The following is a 16,434-nucleotide window of genomic DNA, read 5'->3' as shown; positions in this document are numbered from 1 at the left end:
GTCTCAGTACTGGTACCAATTCTGTCTATAAAAAAGTAGATATAAACGACAGCTAGATGACTGATGATAGGTTATAGGTGATAGATCAATAGATTGAACATATAGAGAGAATATAAGCACACCTCTTCTAGCCCCTTAAGATGCACAGAGAGGGCATTAACTTTTTAAAATGTCTATATTTGAAGTGTATCTTGGGAACTGAAATAAAGAAATATGCTGTTGATAAAAAACAATGTCAGGACAGAGCCTCAGAACACAGGGAAGCTGGGAGGGCTGTCCCATGAAGTGTAGAGAAACAAGAGGAACACATGAGCAGAAGGCAGAGAACTTTGACTTTTTAGCAAAGCATCTAGTTATTACTACATGAACTCAGGGCCAGGTCTTATTGAATGAAGAAAGGTTTTGAGAAGATCAGCATGAATAATAACTATTTCATGGACACTTCCACTTAAGGATACTTCAAGAATTGGCCATACACCTGCAAGCTATGTGGAATTCTATATGGAGTCTCATCACTGTGACTACCAAGTAGGCCCTAAAGACCTTCCATTCATCTCCCTCCTTCTATGTATCTGCAGGATAAACAGGAGGTGTAGTTAAATTACCCCCTCAAAAAAAATAATCACAAGCTCCCAATGTCTATCTCCATCTCTATCTCTACCTCCTTATACATTACTGCCTTAGAGGTCAAGACCACCTGCTTTGGAGGCAAGTTAAACGTTTACTAGTGGATTGAAATCTTCCACAGCAAGTACATGTGCAATCTCATAATTCAGAATTCAATATGCTCTTTGGCACACTTATATTTTAAAACATAGTGAAGTCAACAAAATAAAGGATGGAACTTTACTTCAAGAGATTACAGACTCTAATTTCAACACTAAATCCAGAAAGAAGATTTGCTCTAAGTGTTGCAGGAGAGGGGAGTAGGGCAGAATGGAGAGTGGAAATAATATTGCCAAATGGCTGTGAGTTAAAAGTACTCTGCCTCTGGGATTTTTAAAAATCTCAACCACAGTCAGGCACAGTGGCACATATCTGTAATACCCAGCAACATAGGAGGCTGAGGCAGGAGAATTGCAAGTTCAAGGTCACCTTGGGCAATTTAGTGAGACACTGTCTCAAAATAAAAAGGGATTAGAGTGTAGTTTGGTGATAAAGCATCCACGGGTCCCATCCCAGTACAATAAATAAATAAATAAAATCTTTATCACACTGCCTTCAAACAATTGTGAGTTCTTACACATCATTGCCTCTAAGACATCCTAACAGTATTTAGCAGTTGATCTGTAGCAATGCAGTAAAATACTGTCCCTGTTGGTAGTAATAGCACCATCTATTTAATTGGGTTTGAACAGAGCCTTCCCCTTACCCAGGTGTCAATCTACCCCTTTCAAGTATACTTTTTTCCACTCCTGTTCTGGCACTCTAGGAAGCAGAGAGATACTGTGGATATGAATTTGTGGTGTGAAATTTATATCCTTCTGGATATAATTTGGTTTTAGTTGGGAAGCTGATCACAGATCTAGGATCTGGCAAAGTTCCTTCCTCCAAACTAGCTGCACATTTATAGAGTGATTGGGAGAAGTGACAATATCACCTTGCTGATTTGACTTACCTTTGCCCTGTCATTAGATATAAAGTTGTATTTATTTCTAGGCAGAAAATGACTCCAGGAAGAAAATGAGCTACTGTAAGAGCTATGGTTGGGAGGAAGACATGAAAGGGTCTAAGAAGGAAAATAAAAAGTTTATAAGAAGAATCATGTTGTTTTTGTCAAATCTTGAGATTCAATACCTAAATGAACTGAAGTCAGGGAACAGAAGAGATTCTTGTACCCCACTATTGAAAGCAGTAACATTCTCAACAACCAAAAGGTAGGGACCACCAACAGATGAGTGGCTAAACAAAGTGTAATGTGTGTGTGTACGCGTGTGTACTTGCATCTCCAAAAGGACTGAAATTCTCAGACATGCTACAGACAAGGATGAACCTTGAAGACATTATCATTGTGCAACATGAAATCGGACAGTCACAAAAGAACCTATATTATATGATTGTGTCTATATGAGACACCTAGAGTAGTAAATTCATAGAGACAGAAAGCAGAGCAGTGATTACCTAAGACTGGGGAGAGGAGGAAAGGCAAGGTATTGTATAATAAGAAAAATTTCAATAAAGACCAAAATAAGTGGTTAAACTGGGTGCTTATGATAGGTTTAGTGAAGAATGGAGTCCAGAGAAATATCATAGGTCAAAAGAAGCGTGAGTTCAGTGTAATAAAGTGGGGGAAATACAGAAATAGTAAGGCCTGTTCTTTTTCTTTTCTTTTTATTTGGTGTTGGAAATGGAACCCAGGGCCTCAATGCTAAATTCTACCACTGAGCTACACTTCCACCCCTCAGATTGCTCTTAACACCCCTTTGTCTTTTTTTTTTTTTATTGGTTGTTCAAAACATTATAAAGCTCTTGACATATCATATTTCATACATTAGATTCAAGTTGGTTATGAACTCCCAATTTTACCCCAAATACAGATTGCAGAATCACATCGGTTACACATCCACATTTTTACATAATGCCCTATTAGTAACTGTTGTATTCTGCTACCTTTCCTATCCTCTACCATCCCCCTCCCTCCCCTCCCATCTTCTCTCTCTACCCCATCCACTGTAATTCATATCATCTCTCCTTGTTTATTTTCCCATTCCCCTCACAACCTCTTATATGTAATTTTGTATAACAATGAGGGTCTCCCTCCATTACCATGCAATTTCCCTTTTCTCTCCCTTTCCATCCCACCTCATGTATCTGTTTAATGTTAATCTTTTCTTCCTGCTCTTCCTCCCTGCTCTGTTCTTAGTTGCTCTCATTATATCAAAGAAGACATTTGGTATTTGTTTTTTAGGGATTGGCTAGCTTCACTAAGCATAATCTGCTCTAGTGCCATCCATTTCCCTGCAAATTCTATGATTTTGTCATTTTTTAGTGCTGCGTAATACTCCATGGTGTATAAATGCCACATTTTTTTTATCCATTCATCTATTGAAGGGCATCTGGGTTGGTTCCACAGTCTAGCAATTGTGAATTGTGCTGCTATGAACATCGATGTAGCAGTATCCCTGTAGTACGCTCTTTTAAGGTCTTCAGGGAAAAGTCCAAGAAGGGCAATAGCTGGGTCAAATGGTGGTTCCATTCCCAGCTTTCCCAGGAATCTCCATACTGCTTTCCAGATTGGCCGCACCAGTTTGCAGTCCCACCAGCAATGTACAAGAGTACCCTCTTCCCCACATCCTCTCCAGCACTTGTTGTTGTTTGACTTCATAATGGCTGCCAATCTTACTGGAGTGAGATGGTATCTTAGGGTGGTTTTGATTTGCATTTCTCTGACTGCTAGAGATGGTGAGCATTTTTTCATGTACTTATTGATTGATTGTATGTCCTCCTCTGAGAAGTGTCTGTTCAGGTCTTTGGCCCATTTGTTGATTGGGTTATTTGTTTTCTTATTGTTTAATTTTTTGAGTTCTTTGTATACTCTGGATATTAGGGCTCTCCCCTTTGTCTTTATAGATAAGGATTTCCTTAAATGTGTTTTTGGAGATAAGGAAGGGCACCTCTCGAATGAAGGGTCTTAGGACCCATTTTAAGGAAGGTCAGGAAGCCCTTCCTGCATGTGTTACTTCTTGAAATTCCTTCATCTTAAAATATTCAATAAACTAAGGTGCCATATCAACATTATGGAACAAAGTTATTCTAAACCTACAACAAGTAGTAGCGATTGTTGTTAGTAAATTATATAGGAGTGTTTGGATGGAATATTGAAGTTTAAAAAACTAACATCAGATTACTTTTAAGAGATGGAGGCAAGAAAACAAAAACTAGATGCAAGATGAGACAGAAAAAGGAGTCCACCTGATGGCCAGTGGCCAGCTGTGCCAAGGAAGAAGAAGAAGTAAGTGAGAACAGAGCTGGAAGGTCTGAGAGGGCAAATGTTTGGAAAGTTTAAAATGCAGAATTTATTCTGAGAATGGACATAATTCCTTGTGAATCTCGGCAATTCATAAAATCTCATTCTGTGATGTTCTTCCGTCTCTCTTAGTATCAATGAGGAGTACTATTGATCATGACAGGGAGGACTAATTGGCATTGGGTGTCCAGGAAAACTATTTTGGCTAAGTATCTTAGATTTGCTCAGAGAGGAGAAAGAGAAGACTGAAGAGCAGGTGTTGACAAGAGCAGCAGCAGGAGGCAGCCCACACAAGGGACAGTGTTGGGACAGGTTTCTGAGGGAAGATAGTTCCTGGCACCTACATGGTATAAAGTGCAGCATGATTTGGCAAACAGAGCCTGGAAGGAAAAGATAGAAGAAAAGATAACTGAAAGATAACAATGACTCTTTAATCTGGTAGCCAGTCAGAAAAGCAAGCCAGGAAGAAAACAGAAGATGGTACTGTCAAAGCAGAAGTATTAAGTTAGTACTTCCTTATAATTTATCAAGATGTTAAATGGAATCACCTATATCTTTTTAAGGTTGAAAAGTGTAAACAACAAAGACAAGGAAATAAGTTACAAAGAAAACTCCCAGAATTCTTTTCTCAAGGCAAAAGCTCCTGTTCATCTAAGCACACACTAACACATTCATGCTCTATGTAAATAGTTTACTTTTCACCCCCTGCAAAGCACTGGAGGGTTTGATTAAAACCTTCATTCATGACTTTGAACCTCACAATGTCTTAGTGCAGAAAAGCATCAAGTACCGCAGAGCTCCAGATAAGTAATGGGCCACATGCAGGTCTGTGGTTTGGCATTGGCTACCTTAATAATAGTGCTTGGTGCGCTCCATTCCGCAGACAAATGATGTGTTGAGATGTCACAAGACACCAAATAAATCCATGAAAACAAATGTCTTTCAACAGATTAATTTTGTCTTAAACTCTTAGCATGTAACAAAATAGATTTCCTGTGTTCTAGAGCACGGATTTTAAAGAGTACCGAGTTAGTATTCTCTCTTTAATGTTTTGAGCAAGTTTAAGGAGAAACAGGATTGTTTACCAGAACAAAATCCTTAAAAAAAAAAAAAAGATTCTTATCTTTCACTTAGGTTAATAACATACAACATGTATTTGTCAATCAAATTAGAATTACTGTCAGCCCATAATGCATTTTAGTTTAGCCAATATCAGTCAGTCCTGATTTATTTGCTTAATACAAATCTAATTGAGTTTCAGGCTGCTCTTCTCCTTTCAGCTGTTAACCGACCAAGTACATCTTTAATTTCCAAGAACGATGGTGTGGTAGCAGTTGAGAGGAAGAGCGATTTGCATAAGGCCCCAGAAGGGTGCCAAAACTCTTCACGCTTTAAACAACAGCCTTTATTATTCTGTAAGTGGATGTGTTGAATTTTCATGCTTTTGTTTCCAGTTCAGTCCTGACAGAAAAGAATAAAGTAGATTTTGCCAGCACCCCTGCTGTGCCCTGGGGGAGAAATTCAATGTGCCTCATTTGTCTTAATTGGAGAACCGCCCTCAGCACCAGCTTTTCCTATGAATACATTAGCATAACAGACAGCAAATCCAAGCCCACTTTTGTAGAAATAGTCTCCCCACCACACACACCTCTCATTTTTAAGACTAATAAAATCTGCAAGAGGGGAGAAGTACGTGTTTCATCTCCTGGATTTCTTATAGTTGCAGTTGTAAAATTCTCGTACAGGAGAGATGCATCAAACCTATTTTATCTCTGCACTGTTATTAGAGCCAGTCGTGAAGAATGTGATAAATATCATCCATGACAGAGAGCTGAAAGCTTCTCTTTATTCTTCATAATGTGCTAATCCTATATACTTGTTCTTTGACTGGTTATGCAGCTCTTTCACAGGGGAGAGTTGGAGATGAATGTGTCTAGAAGGAAAAGAAAAGAAAGAACAATTCTTACTAAGGTGAATTTATTAACACTAAAACAAACGCAGTTGTCTCCCTCAAACCAAGATCTTAAAACACTGTGCCAGTTCGTGGGAGAAAAATTACATTCATCTTCACGTTTTTCGAATTACAAAAGGGCTCCAAGTTCGGACAAACAGCCTGAGAGGTGTAAATCATTTCCCTAATCCAGGTTCTCGCAGTATCCGATTGAACTGATGGAATTTAAAAGTGAGCATTTCCAAAGAAATATTTTGTTTACATGTTCCCAAGACTGGTATTAATTCTTCCATCACATCTGTTCAACCTGCTTGCCATGGCCAGTAAGTGGAAGAGATGAAAAATGGGAAAAGATGTAATTTCCTTAAAAAGCATGGTTCACACATTCTCTTGGAAAAAAAAATGTCTACCTTAAAAAAAAATAAATAAATCCACATTTTGTCTTGATTTTCCACAGCAGGTCTCATTTACCTCGAAAGCATCTGAGAATTTTAAATAAGGTGGGGGCCAAGGGGTGCATGATTTTGTTCTTGTTTAGTTTGTTTTATTTTAGAATTATTTGTGCCTTCATTTAAAAACTAAGTACCTTGTGGGTCAAATCCTTGTGAGTAAATGGAAGGTGAAATAATTTTGGAATAATAATTTAGGGATACAGAAGTTCCCAGGGCCTAGTGAGACCAACCAACTCTTCCTTCTGGTTGTGTCTCCTGGCACGTTTCCTCTGGAGCCCAAAGGCAAAACAGGGATTGTCAATGTGCGCTACTCAGTCCTTCACTTTTTAAGCCTTCACTTTCCATTCCCTCATCCCCAGCGGGTGTACCAAGAGACTATGGTGAGTTGATGTCAAGAGCTAAGAATCAAATGTTTGCTTTCTTGTGTAAATGAATATAAAAAATAATCACCTGACTTGATCTGTCCTGCAAGAGGGTGTCAGCTTTTCACTTTACTACTAGCATCATTTACATTACAAAAATAGCAAGCAGGTTACCAGGTTAAGGTATTACAATATTTGAACATTGATGTGAAAAAATTTTGAAAGTTGAGATAGCATAAGAAAGTTGACAGGGATGTAAGACTCAAAAAACAAAATAAGTATTTTCTTTTTCAGAAAAAAAAAAAAAGTATGGGATGGTGGTTTGGGGATGAAGCTCAGTGGTAGAACACTTGCCTAGCATGCCCAAAGTCCTGGGTTTCATTCCCAGTACCAATAAATAAATAAATAATAGATAAATAAATAAATAGCATAGGATAGAGAGAGCCTGATGTGTTCACAGGGGACCATCTCTTTTACTGATGTGCAGGACAGGCTGAGCCTCATGAATCGAGTGTGAGTTCATATTCCAGACAAGACTTTAAGGAGAGTTAAGGGGGAGTTTTAAGGATGATTCAGAAACTCTCCTAATGTCTAGAATTTTGTTTAGAAAGCAGGAGAAACTATTTGAGAAAAATTAAAGACTGAATTAAAGCTTTTCTTGGGTGGTTATTGCTGTACTTAAATTTATTTTGCTGTTGAAGATTTTTCTGAACATCTGCTTATTGTGAGAGTAATATGTGTTTCATTTATCAAAACAAGGAAAATTCCAGTACTGATTTTTAAAAGAATAAAATCACTTATGGTTCTTTATATATTTATTTGGTTTTTGAAGGAAAAAAAAAAAAGCCCACATTCTTCATGAATATAATATGCAGATTGGAACTTTTGAATGAACTAATGAGGAAGGCTCTCTCCTTGATCAAGTCTGGCACTGCTAAGCTTTATTTTTCAATTCCATCCTGTCCTTGGGCATATCCTCAAGAGCCCAGTGTTAGCAAGAATCCTATCAGGTCAGTTCAGCCAGAATCTCTCATTTTCAATATCTCATCATCCTCAAGATCTGACAAAGTTCCTCAACCCCCAAGTGATTTCCCATCATCCTCACTTGAGGGTGAAAAAATTTTAGCACTGTTAAAAGAATAACTTTATGCAAAGTCAATTCAACAGTGTTTACTTGTTCATTCAAGGATTCATGAATTGGGCACCACTCAAAACTGGAAGAGCAAGGTTCAAAGAGCCCTGGGTTAGCAGCATGAGCAGAGGGCTTTACAGACTGAACTCAGAAGCAAAAGAAAAGCAAGGCTAAGGCTAGATATTTGCCTTATTTGGTGTGATCCTGTGGAAACTCTCTGTTTAGAGGTTAGTTGGCAGTTTCTGAAGGGCTAAGCTTGGGCTCTGTTTTACTGTTTATATTGATTTGGGTTTGGGTTTGCGTCCATAAGAGCCCAAGGCACTGGAGCTGTCTTAGCATAATGACCTCCCAATTAATTATCTTCACAGCACTAATATGACACTTTTATGTTCTCCCTCGATGTCAGTTTGCCACCCACCAACACCATCCTAGTTTAAGACGTGTCAATCAGATTTAATCTCTTTGGCAAGATGAATTTGCTGATAACCTACCTAGGCAGAGTTAAGAAGGTCGACTTTATGTGGTTCAACCATCATTTTTGATGCCATCACTGTTTCTGCAAATCAGTTTTATCCACAAATTTAAGCATTTGGATTAATGCCTGTTAAAAACCAGGCTACCGTGGGGGCAGGCTACTGTGGGGGGACAGATGGATGGGATGTTAACTCTCCCCATAGCCACAAAATATAAATTTATCTTGAAACCCTAAGGCAAAAATAATCAAGATGATTTTACATGGCATATTACTGTGGGAATTATATGGAATAATAATGATTACCTTCAGGAGAGAGGTCTTGATGTGGCTTGTCCCCCAAAATGAACTCCTGGTGTTCTTTTATGAATCTATACTTTTGACAAATAAATCTCAAGAGTTGTATAACTATTAATATGGAAAAATCTAGAATAATTGACTTTGGAAAGCACTATTTCAATTTTATAAATTTATTTATGCAAGTGCCTTAAGTGGCCAAAGCGCGAAAACCAAACCATACCAAGAGTAGACACCTTAATAGGACCACAGTCTAAGACCAACTATTCCTGAGCTTACAGAGTTCAAATAACAATAATCTAAGATCCTACATGATAATTGTTGAATGTTAACAAGTTACAGATGAGTACTGACTTGACGTTAACGAATTAACAATAACGTGCCATTTCCTGTAGTAACAGACATAATGATGAGCAGGAAACATTGGTAAGTTGTTTTGTACCTTGAAATTTCTCACCTTAAGGAATCTGTACCAAATTGGGCAAATGGGGGTTTCTTGTTCATTCAGGGAACACCCCAAGTATTATTTCCTCTTGCTCAAACTTCTTTGAAAGTTGACAGATACTCCCTTTCTGGCTTGATGACATCTTGGATTCTGCAGACAGAGCCAACCTAAAGTGCAAAAGTCACTGTGAGTCACCACTGCTTTACCTGTTGACAGGGTTCAGAACATGGTACCCTAAAATGTGGAACAAGTTAAGAAAATATCTAAACATGTCAGATATTGAAAGCTGAGGAATAAGGAATAATTTATATATTAGACACAGTAAAAAATTAATAATAATAATTAGTAAAAAAAATCTGGCACTAAGAGGACTGTGACTTCCCTCTCCTCCACTAAGGCCAGAAAACTGGAATACCCTGTGTCTGAAGGCGGAGGAACACCAAGAGGACTCTGAGTAAAAAGGCCTTGCTGTGTCACCTCCAGCTTGCTGTCCTTTGCTCATCCCTTCTGTTTTATCACATTTCCCCATGACTTTCCACTCTCCACAATCCTAGCACAAAAATATTCAGGCTTAATTATTTCTTGGGTCTTCATTTCTTTATGAAGCCTCCTATAAACAGCAAACTTATATTGCATAAAAAATCATTCTAAGGCTTTGTTCATGTTAATCTCTATTATGCTAGTCTGATTTATGGGACCCTAGCTTGAGAACCCAGGAGAAGGGGGGAAAGATGTTTTTATTCGCCTGCACCATCAACATTTTTCAGCACTATATTTTCCAAAAAGAGATGGAAAGTCAGGTGATGAATGATAGTTGTTACATAACCATTACCTGTAATGGCTTTGTTTGTTTTATTTATTTATTTATTTTGAGTTGTTAATGGACCTTTATTTATTTATTTATATGCAGTGTTGAGAATCAAACCCAGTGCCTCACACATGCCAGGCAAGTACTCTACCACTGAGCCACAATTCCAGCCCCTTGTTTTCCCTTTTTGGAGTGCTGTGGACTGATCCCAGGGCTTCACAGAAGCTAGGCAAGTGCTCTACCACTGAGCTATAACTCTATACCCTCCTCTAGGTTTTAATCAAAAGAATTCCACCAGAATAAAGCATGCAATAGTATACAGCACTTTTCCTCTGGAAAAACCAACCAAGACCCTCTGGAAGACTGGTAGAACTGTGCCATTGTAACCAACATCTGGTATCCAGACAAAGTAAAGATGGGCCAGGACTATACTCCTCAGTGGTATCTGGTGTAAGGAAAGCAAGGAATATGGAGACATAGATTGTCACTCTTGCCAGCAACGCTCCAGAAGTTATTCAAAAACAAGAGAGGAAAGGGATGTTTATAAGAGACTCTAAACACATCCATCTGATATTGGAGGACAAAAAAAGGAAAATGTTCTGCAATGAAGGAAATTTGGGGTGAGAGTGAAGTCCAAACAAGTTTGGATTTGTCCAGGCAAGACACTGCAGGACTAGTAGCAGGCAAGAATACACAAAGAGCATGAGGAGGGTGCATCCTCTCTGGAATTCTTTGAGCTATAACAGTGCTGTCTTCCTCACTCATTTGAATGCATTATTCACCTCTGTATCTTAGGAGCTCAGCTAAAATGGGATTAAAAAAAAAAATCCAACTGGCAAGACTCCCACAGGGATTGAGCTAACCACTTGGCTGGAGAAAGAGTCTTGGATGTGATAGCATGTAAACTTAGACAAGCCTTCAGCTACTATAGAGATATATTGTCTTGGTATCTGTTCAGGGAGCTGTAACAGAATACCACAAATCGGGTGGCTTTTAAACAACAGAAATATATTTCTCATACTTTTGGAGGCTGGGCATCCAGAATCAAGGCCCCAGCAGATTCAGTGCTTCTGTGGGCCCACTTTCTCACATGCTTCCTCCTTAGCTCCTCACTCAGCCTGCCAGAAGCAGGGCTGGAGCTTTCTGGGGTCTCTTTTATAAGGTCACTAACCATGATTTAGTCTCCTCCTAAAGGCCTCGTCTCCCAGTACCATCACACTGAGGATTAGGTTTCAACACATGGATTTGGGGAAACATATCATCCACTAATTTTCATGGGTCATAGCAAACTCAAGGGAAAGATGTAGAACGCTTTTTAAAATCTAGGTTCTGATACATACTGAAAGGGTATGAATAAGGACAGTGGTGGTTAAACTGCAGAATAGACAATGAAATCCCCTATCATGTGCTAAGCACAAAAACAGGTCTAAGAAAAGAAATCCAAAAGCCAGGCTTGTGGGGCACACCTATAATCTTAGTGACTCAGGAGATTGAGGCAGGAGAATTGCAAGTTTGAGGCCAGCCTGGGCAACTGAGAGAGGACTTGTCTCAAAATTTAAAAGAAAATATTTTAAAGGTCTGGGGATGTAGCTCAATGGTAGAATGTCCCTGGGTTCCGCCCCCAGTACTGAAAAAAAAAATTTTAAAAACCCAGAAAGAATGGCCCAGTGGGCCCAAGCACAGAGTGAAGCTGGACTTGAATCCATCCTGACCTAACCCTCAGAAGTCCCGTATGTATGCTGGGCAAAAAAAAAAAAGGCTATGTGTAGTTGTGGGATTTAAAGAGAAAGAGAGAGAGAGAGAGAGAGAGAGAGAGAGAGAGAGAGAGAGAGAGAGAGAGAGAGAGAGCAGGAAGGTATACTAATAGGATAGAGGCTACTGTCATAAAATTATACAAGAATGACAAAGAGACGCTGATGGTAAATCACAAAGACTGTTCCTAAAGTCTTGGACATGAAGAGCAGGTAAGCACCACCATTCAAGTGCCAGAAGACGGCAATGGTGATTGCCTGGGACTGTAGCAGAAGCATCACGGGGACCACACTGTATGTAGTCACAGAGCATAGGCGCAGCTTGGGGCTAGTCATGGCATGCAGGAAGGGAGGAATAAATGATGTAAAGGAGAAAGGGAGTTGAGAGTCTGTCAATTTGGGGTATTGACAGAAATGTTAAATAGATCTTACAGGCTGTTGGAGCCCATGAGAGGTATATGTGGAAATACCGTGTATAGTAGTCCCCCTATATATCCATGGTAGGTACATTCCAGATCCTCAGTGTGTGCCTAAAACTGCAAACAGTACCAGATCTTATATATTCTTCCTATACATAAATACCTATGATAAAACTAAACTTATATATTAGATACAGTAAAAAATTAATAATAATAACTAGTAAAAAAAAAAGACAGAACAATTATAGCAATACACTGTAATAAAGGTTAAATGAATGTGGTCTTTCTCCCTCTCTAACTGCCATGGGTGAGTCATAAATATAGCCTGGACATCTTAAACAAAGGAATGATTTGTGTCCTGGGTAGGATAGAGCTGGGTCATCTGAGATTTCATTATGCTACCCAGAATGGTGGACAATTTAAAACTTATAAATTATTTATTTTTGGAATTTTCTATAAATATTTTTGGATCACAATTGACTGAGGTAACTGAAACTGAAAAGTGAAGCCATATATGATGGCACTGTAGAACATATGCAGGGAGAGTACTGTCTGCTCAAGCTGCCATAACAAAATACCAGAGACCAGGTGCCTGAAACAGCAGAAATGTATTTTCTCACAGTTCAAGATGAAGATACTGTCAGAGTTAGTTTCTGATGAGGCCTTTCTTCCTGGCTAGCAGACTTTGGTCACCCTCAGGTCTTGACCTCACATAATCATTCCTCTGTGTGAAGAGAGAGAGAGAGAAAGAGAGAGAGAGACCGACCTCTGGTGTCTCTTCCTCTTCTCATATGGGTGAAGGTCCTACCTTATAACCTCATTTGTTATTAAATACTTTCCTAAAGGCCTTATCAGTCACTCTAGCAATTAAGACTTCAACACAGAAGTTTTGGGGGACACAATCCAGTCCATAACAGGCAGTCAGAAAGCCAGAATGGACCTTTGTGAATGAACCTAAGAAAAGGAAAAGTTCCAGAGTTCTACTTCATTCCTCCCTGAAGGCTAAGGTGGCCCTCTACCTTCCAGGGTTCAAGCATTACCTGTGAATAAGAAGGCTCATTGCCCCAGTAAGAAGCCCATTCCCCTCTCTCCATGCCCAAGAAGTATCTTAACTCATCTTATGGTCTAGTGAGTATCTAAACAAAACAAAACAAAAAAAAGTGTGCATCACATAAACTTATACTCAATTTATACAGACTATAATTTCTTTTCATGGAAAAAATTTTGAAGAAATCTCTTTTTGAAAGTATAGATGAAAAGAATTGAGGAGCATATGAATTCTGAGCATTGTGAACTTTCTTGGACTTTAAGGAATATTCATCCTACTTCAGATTCATGCTATTAATACTATTGCTAAGTTTGTCTAGTACTTCAGAAGACATAGGAGGAAAGATATGAATGTCATATTAGTATGTTGTATCGTGCCCTTTAAAAATAAAACAATATGGGGCTGGGGCTTGGGCTGGGGCTCAGTGGTAGAGTGCTTGTCTCACATGTGTGAGACCCTGGGTTCCATTCTCAGCACCACATAAATAAAATAAAGGTATTGTGTCCACCTACAACTAAAAAAAAATATTTTTTAAAAAAAATACAATATTTTATGATTTTTCCCCCCAAAGGAAAAAGGAAAACCAAAAACACACCAACATTTCGTACCAAATGGCTTTTTGTTAAGAACAAGTCAATGGGGAATGATATTGGTCACATTATACCAAGTACATGTATAAATATGTAATGATGAATCCCACCATTCCATACAATTAAAATGCACTAATAAAAAAAAATACCGAGACAAAGGAACGAGTTAAAGAGCATAGAAGAATGCTATGTATACGTATGCAAATAACTTCAGTTAGGTAGCACTGAAAATTGTTGTCCCCCAAAGTAAATGAATATTTAATATCCTTGATTTGTTCTCTTTTAGAACCTAGATGAGACTCATGGACAAAATGGCATCTAGGTCCCATTGCACGCAACATAAACCAATTCCAACTTAAGCAAAAAGAGAATCTTACAGAAAATAGACAAGTCACAGGAATGAAGAAAAGATTCTGGCCTTTGAAAGGACAGGCTTCTGAGGAGGAAAGTTTTAGAGCTCTAAAGAGCTTGACCCCATGGACACTCTGAGGTCACTATTGTGATAAATCACAACTGCAATATCCTACTAGGAAGTCCGATTAGCAAACATGGGTCAAACCATGCCCATTTGATTAATAATTCCACCAACGCTGCACATGGGGGAATGATCATTTTTAAAAGCGGTATAGGGTGCTGTTAGAAAGATAGCAGAATACAACAGTCACTAGTATGGCAATATGTAAAAATGTGGATGTGTAACCAATGTGATTCTGCAATCTGTATACAGGGTAAAAATGGGAGTTCATAACCCACTTGAATCAAATGTATGAAATATGATATGTCAAGAGCTTTGTAATGTTTTGAACAACCAATAAAAAAAAAGGAAAAAAAAGAAAAATGGGAATGAACACTGGAAAGGAAAAAAGCAATTGAAATAGGAGCAACTGCTTAAGATAGACTTGAATGTTGGTTATGGAGGAATCAGAGTATTCGTACTGAGAATAAAAAAATTTCACCCTGGTTTTCTGTGCCACAAATGACCTTCGAGGAGATCTTCAACCTGTGAACATAAAACAAAACCCAGAAATCAGGATACTTCAAAAAAGCAGCGACCATCTGCCTAGCTAGCTGTATTTACATATTGGTCCAGTGTCTCTCTTCTTGGAAAGATTTCTGTGCCCCTTTCCTGGTTTCATGCAGCTGCCACTGCTACTTTATCACCTTTCTGAGTTTCAGTATGATCTTCATTTGGTTTTCAGATGCCCACAGACCTACTCACCAGCCCAGGTATCCCAACAATGCCAGAGCCACAGCCGTAGTGTCTTAGTTTTAGTGTCTAGTCATACAGCTGCCTGGAACAATATGGAAATGACACTTCAAACTAACTATTCTCTAATCTTTGGTGCCCAGGCATTGTGACCTCAGCTACCACCATGAGACCCCCGTGCCAGTCAGACTGTATGGATCTCAGCAACAACTAATTCTTGTGATGTGATCAAGAAAAATCTAGCAACAGATGAAGCTGACTTTCAACTCTGTTTGGGCATTCTGAAGTCTGGGTTGCTTTTGAAATGGCTCCCTTAAAGACCAAGTGAGGACAAGCCAAGAGTTCTGGGCAATACTTCAAAAGTCAACAGCTGCTCTGCACTCCTAGTCAATCCCAATTTGCCACTTGGCTGCTTGCTGATGAGCTGCTTGTATGAGTATTTGATCGCACCACAGTGTGTTCCCTAGTGCACTCGTTGGCTTGTCAAGCTTTGGGCACGTATCTGGTACCCCAGAAGTTTGGCTTCTCAGCAAAACAGCTTGTTATAAGGGAAAGAGTATTTGATTGGAAGTCCAGAGTCCAGGCTCAGGTCTGACTGTCCCTAATTACTTGTGTGGTCTCTGGGCCTTATCTTTGGGTTTTGTTGTTGTTGTTGCTGCTGTCATTGTTAACATTATGATGTGAGTTTTAAACATAGACAAAAATAGAAAGAAAAAAATCATGATCCCCATGCATCTATCATCTGGTTTCAATAGTTATCAACTTGGGATCAATTTTTATTCATTCATATCCTACCTCATCTTCTGGGTTATTATCAAACAAATCCCAGACTCATATCATGATATAAATAAATACTTTGGTATATATATATATATATATATATATATATATATATATATATATATCTTTAAAAGATGAAGATTACTTTGTTTTTTAAAAAAATTCTAATACTAAAAAACTTAGCAACAATTTTTCCAAATATTCAGTGTTCAAATATCTCTGTCAAATTTTTGTTTTGATTTCTGTTTTGTTTTACTTTGTTTTGAGACAGGGTCCACTCAATTGCCCAAGCTGATCTCAAACTCCTGATCCTCCAGCCTCAGCCGCCTGAGCTGGGATTACAGGTGGCATGCATCACTGCCCCTTGCTTTTAATTGTCAAACTCATGAAAAAATACTTTGGGAATAGGATCCACATGCTGTCCATAAAATTTAATTGTTGAAATGTCTTGTAAACTATAGATTGTCTCCCTCTCTGTCCTTCTTTATTTGGAGAAAGGGAGAGAAGATCATCTGCCAATAGGGTTACTCAATCCGGACTTTGCTAATTGCATGGTTATGATGATATTTAATATGCTTCTCTGTCTCTTGAACTTCCTGTCTAGATCCCTTATTTTATTAAGGGTTGCAAAATATTGATATGCTAATTCCTTCTAAAGATAGAAGGCTAATTTCATGCCTTCTACCTTTACTAGCTGGGTACTTCTAAGAACAAACTTCGCCTTGGGAAATATTTGGTTACCCTGTTACCCTG

General features: G+C 38.6%; 1 long non-coding RNA gene across 3 annotated transcripts in view; it reads right to left on the bottom strand.

The window, feature by feature from the left end:
- Nucleotides 1–3,186: 3,186 nt before the first annotated feature.
- LOC124103598 (uncharacterized) overlaps nucleotides 3,187–16,434 on the bottom strand; it is a 49,695-nt gene continuing 36,447 nt past the window's right edge. For all 3 annotated transcript variants that reach the window (XR_009228284.1, XR_006855235.2, XR_006855234.2), the window contains exons 2-4: nucleotides 14,651–14,694; nucleotides 9,091–9,245; nucleotides 3,187–5,900 (exon numbers count right to left, since the gene is read on the bottom strand). This is a non-coding gene — a long non-coding RNA (uncharacterized LOC124103598). The remainder of the gene's footprint in view (nucleotides 5,901–9,090; nucleotides 9,246–14,650; nucleotides 14,695–16,434) is intronic.

This window comes from Marmota monax, unplaced genomic scaffold (assembly GCF_021218885.2).
Source record: "Marmota monax isolate L192 unplaced genomic scaffold, Marmota_monax_Labrador192_F-V1.1 WCK01_AAM20220418_F8-fsc00006, whole genome shotgun sequence".
NCBI classification, from domain to species: domain Eukaryota; kingdom Metazoa; phylum Chordata; class Mammalia; order Rodentia; family Sciuridae; genus Marmota; species Marmota monax.
Note: the sequence above shows the minus strand (reverse complement) of the source record. Positions and strands in the feature narration are given on the sequence as shown.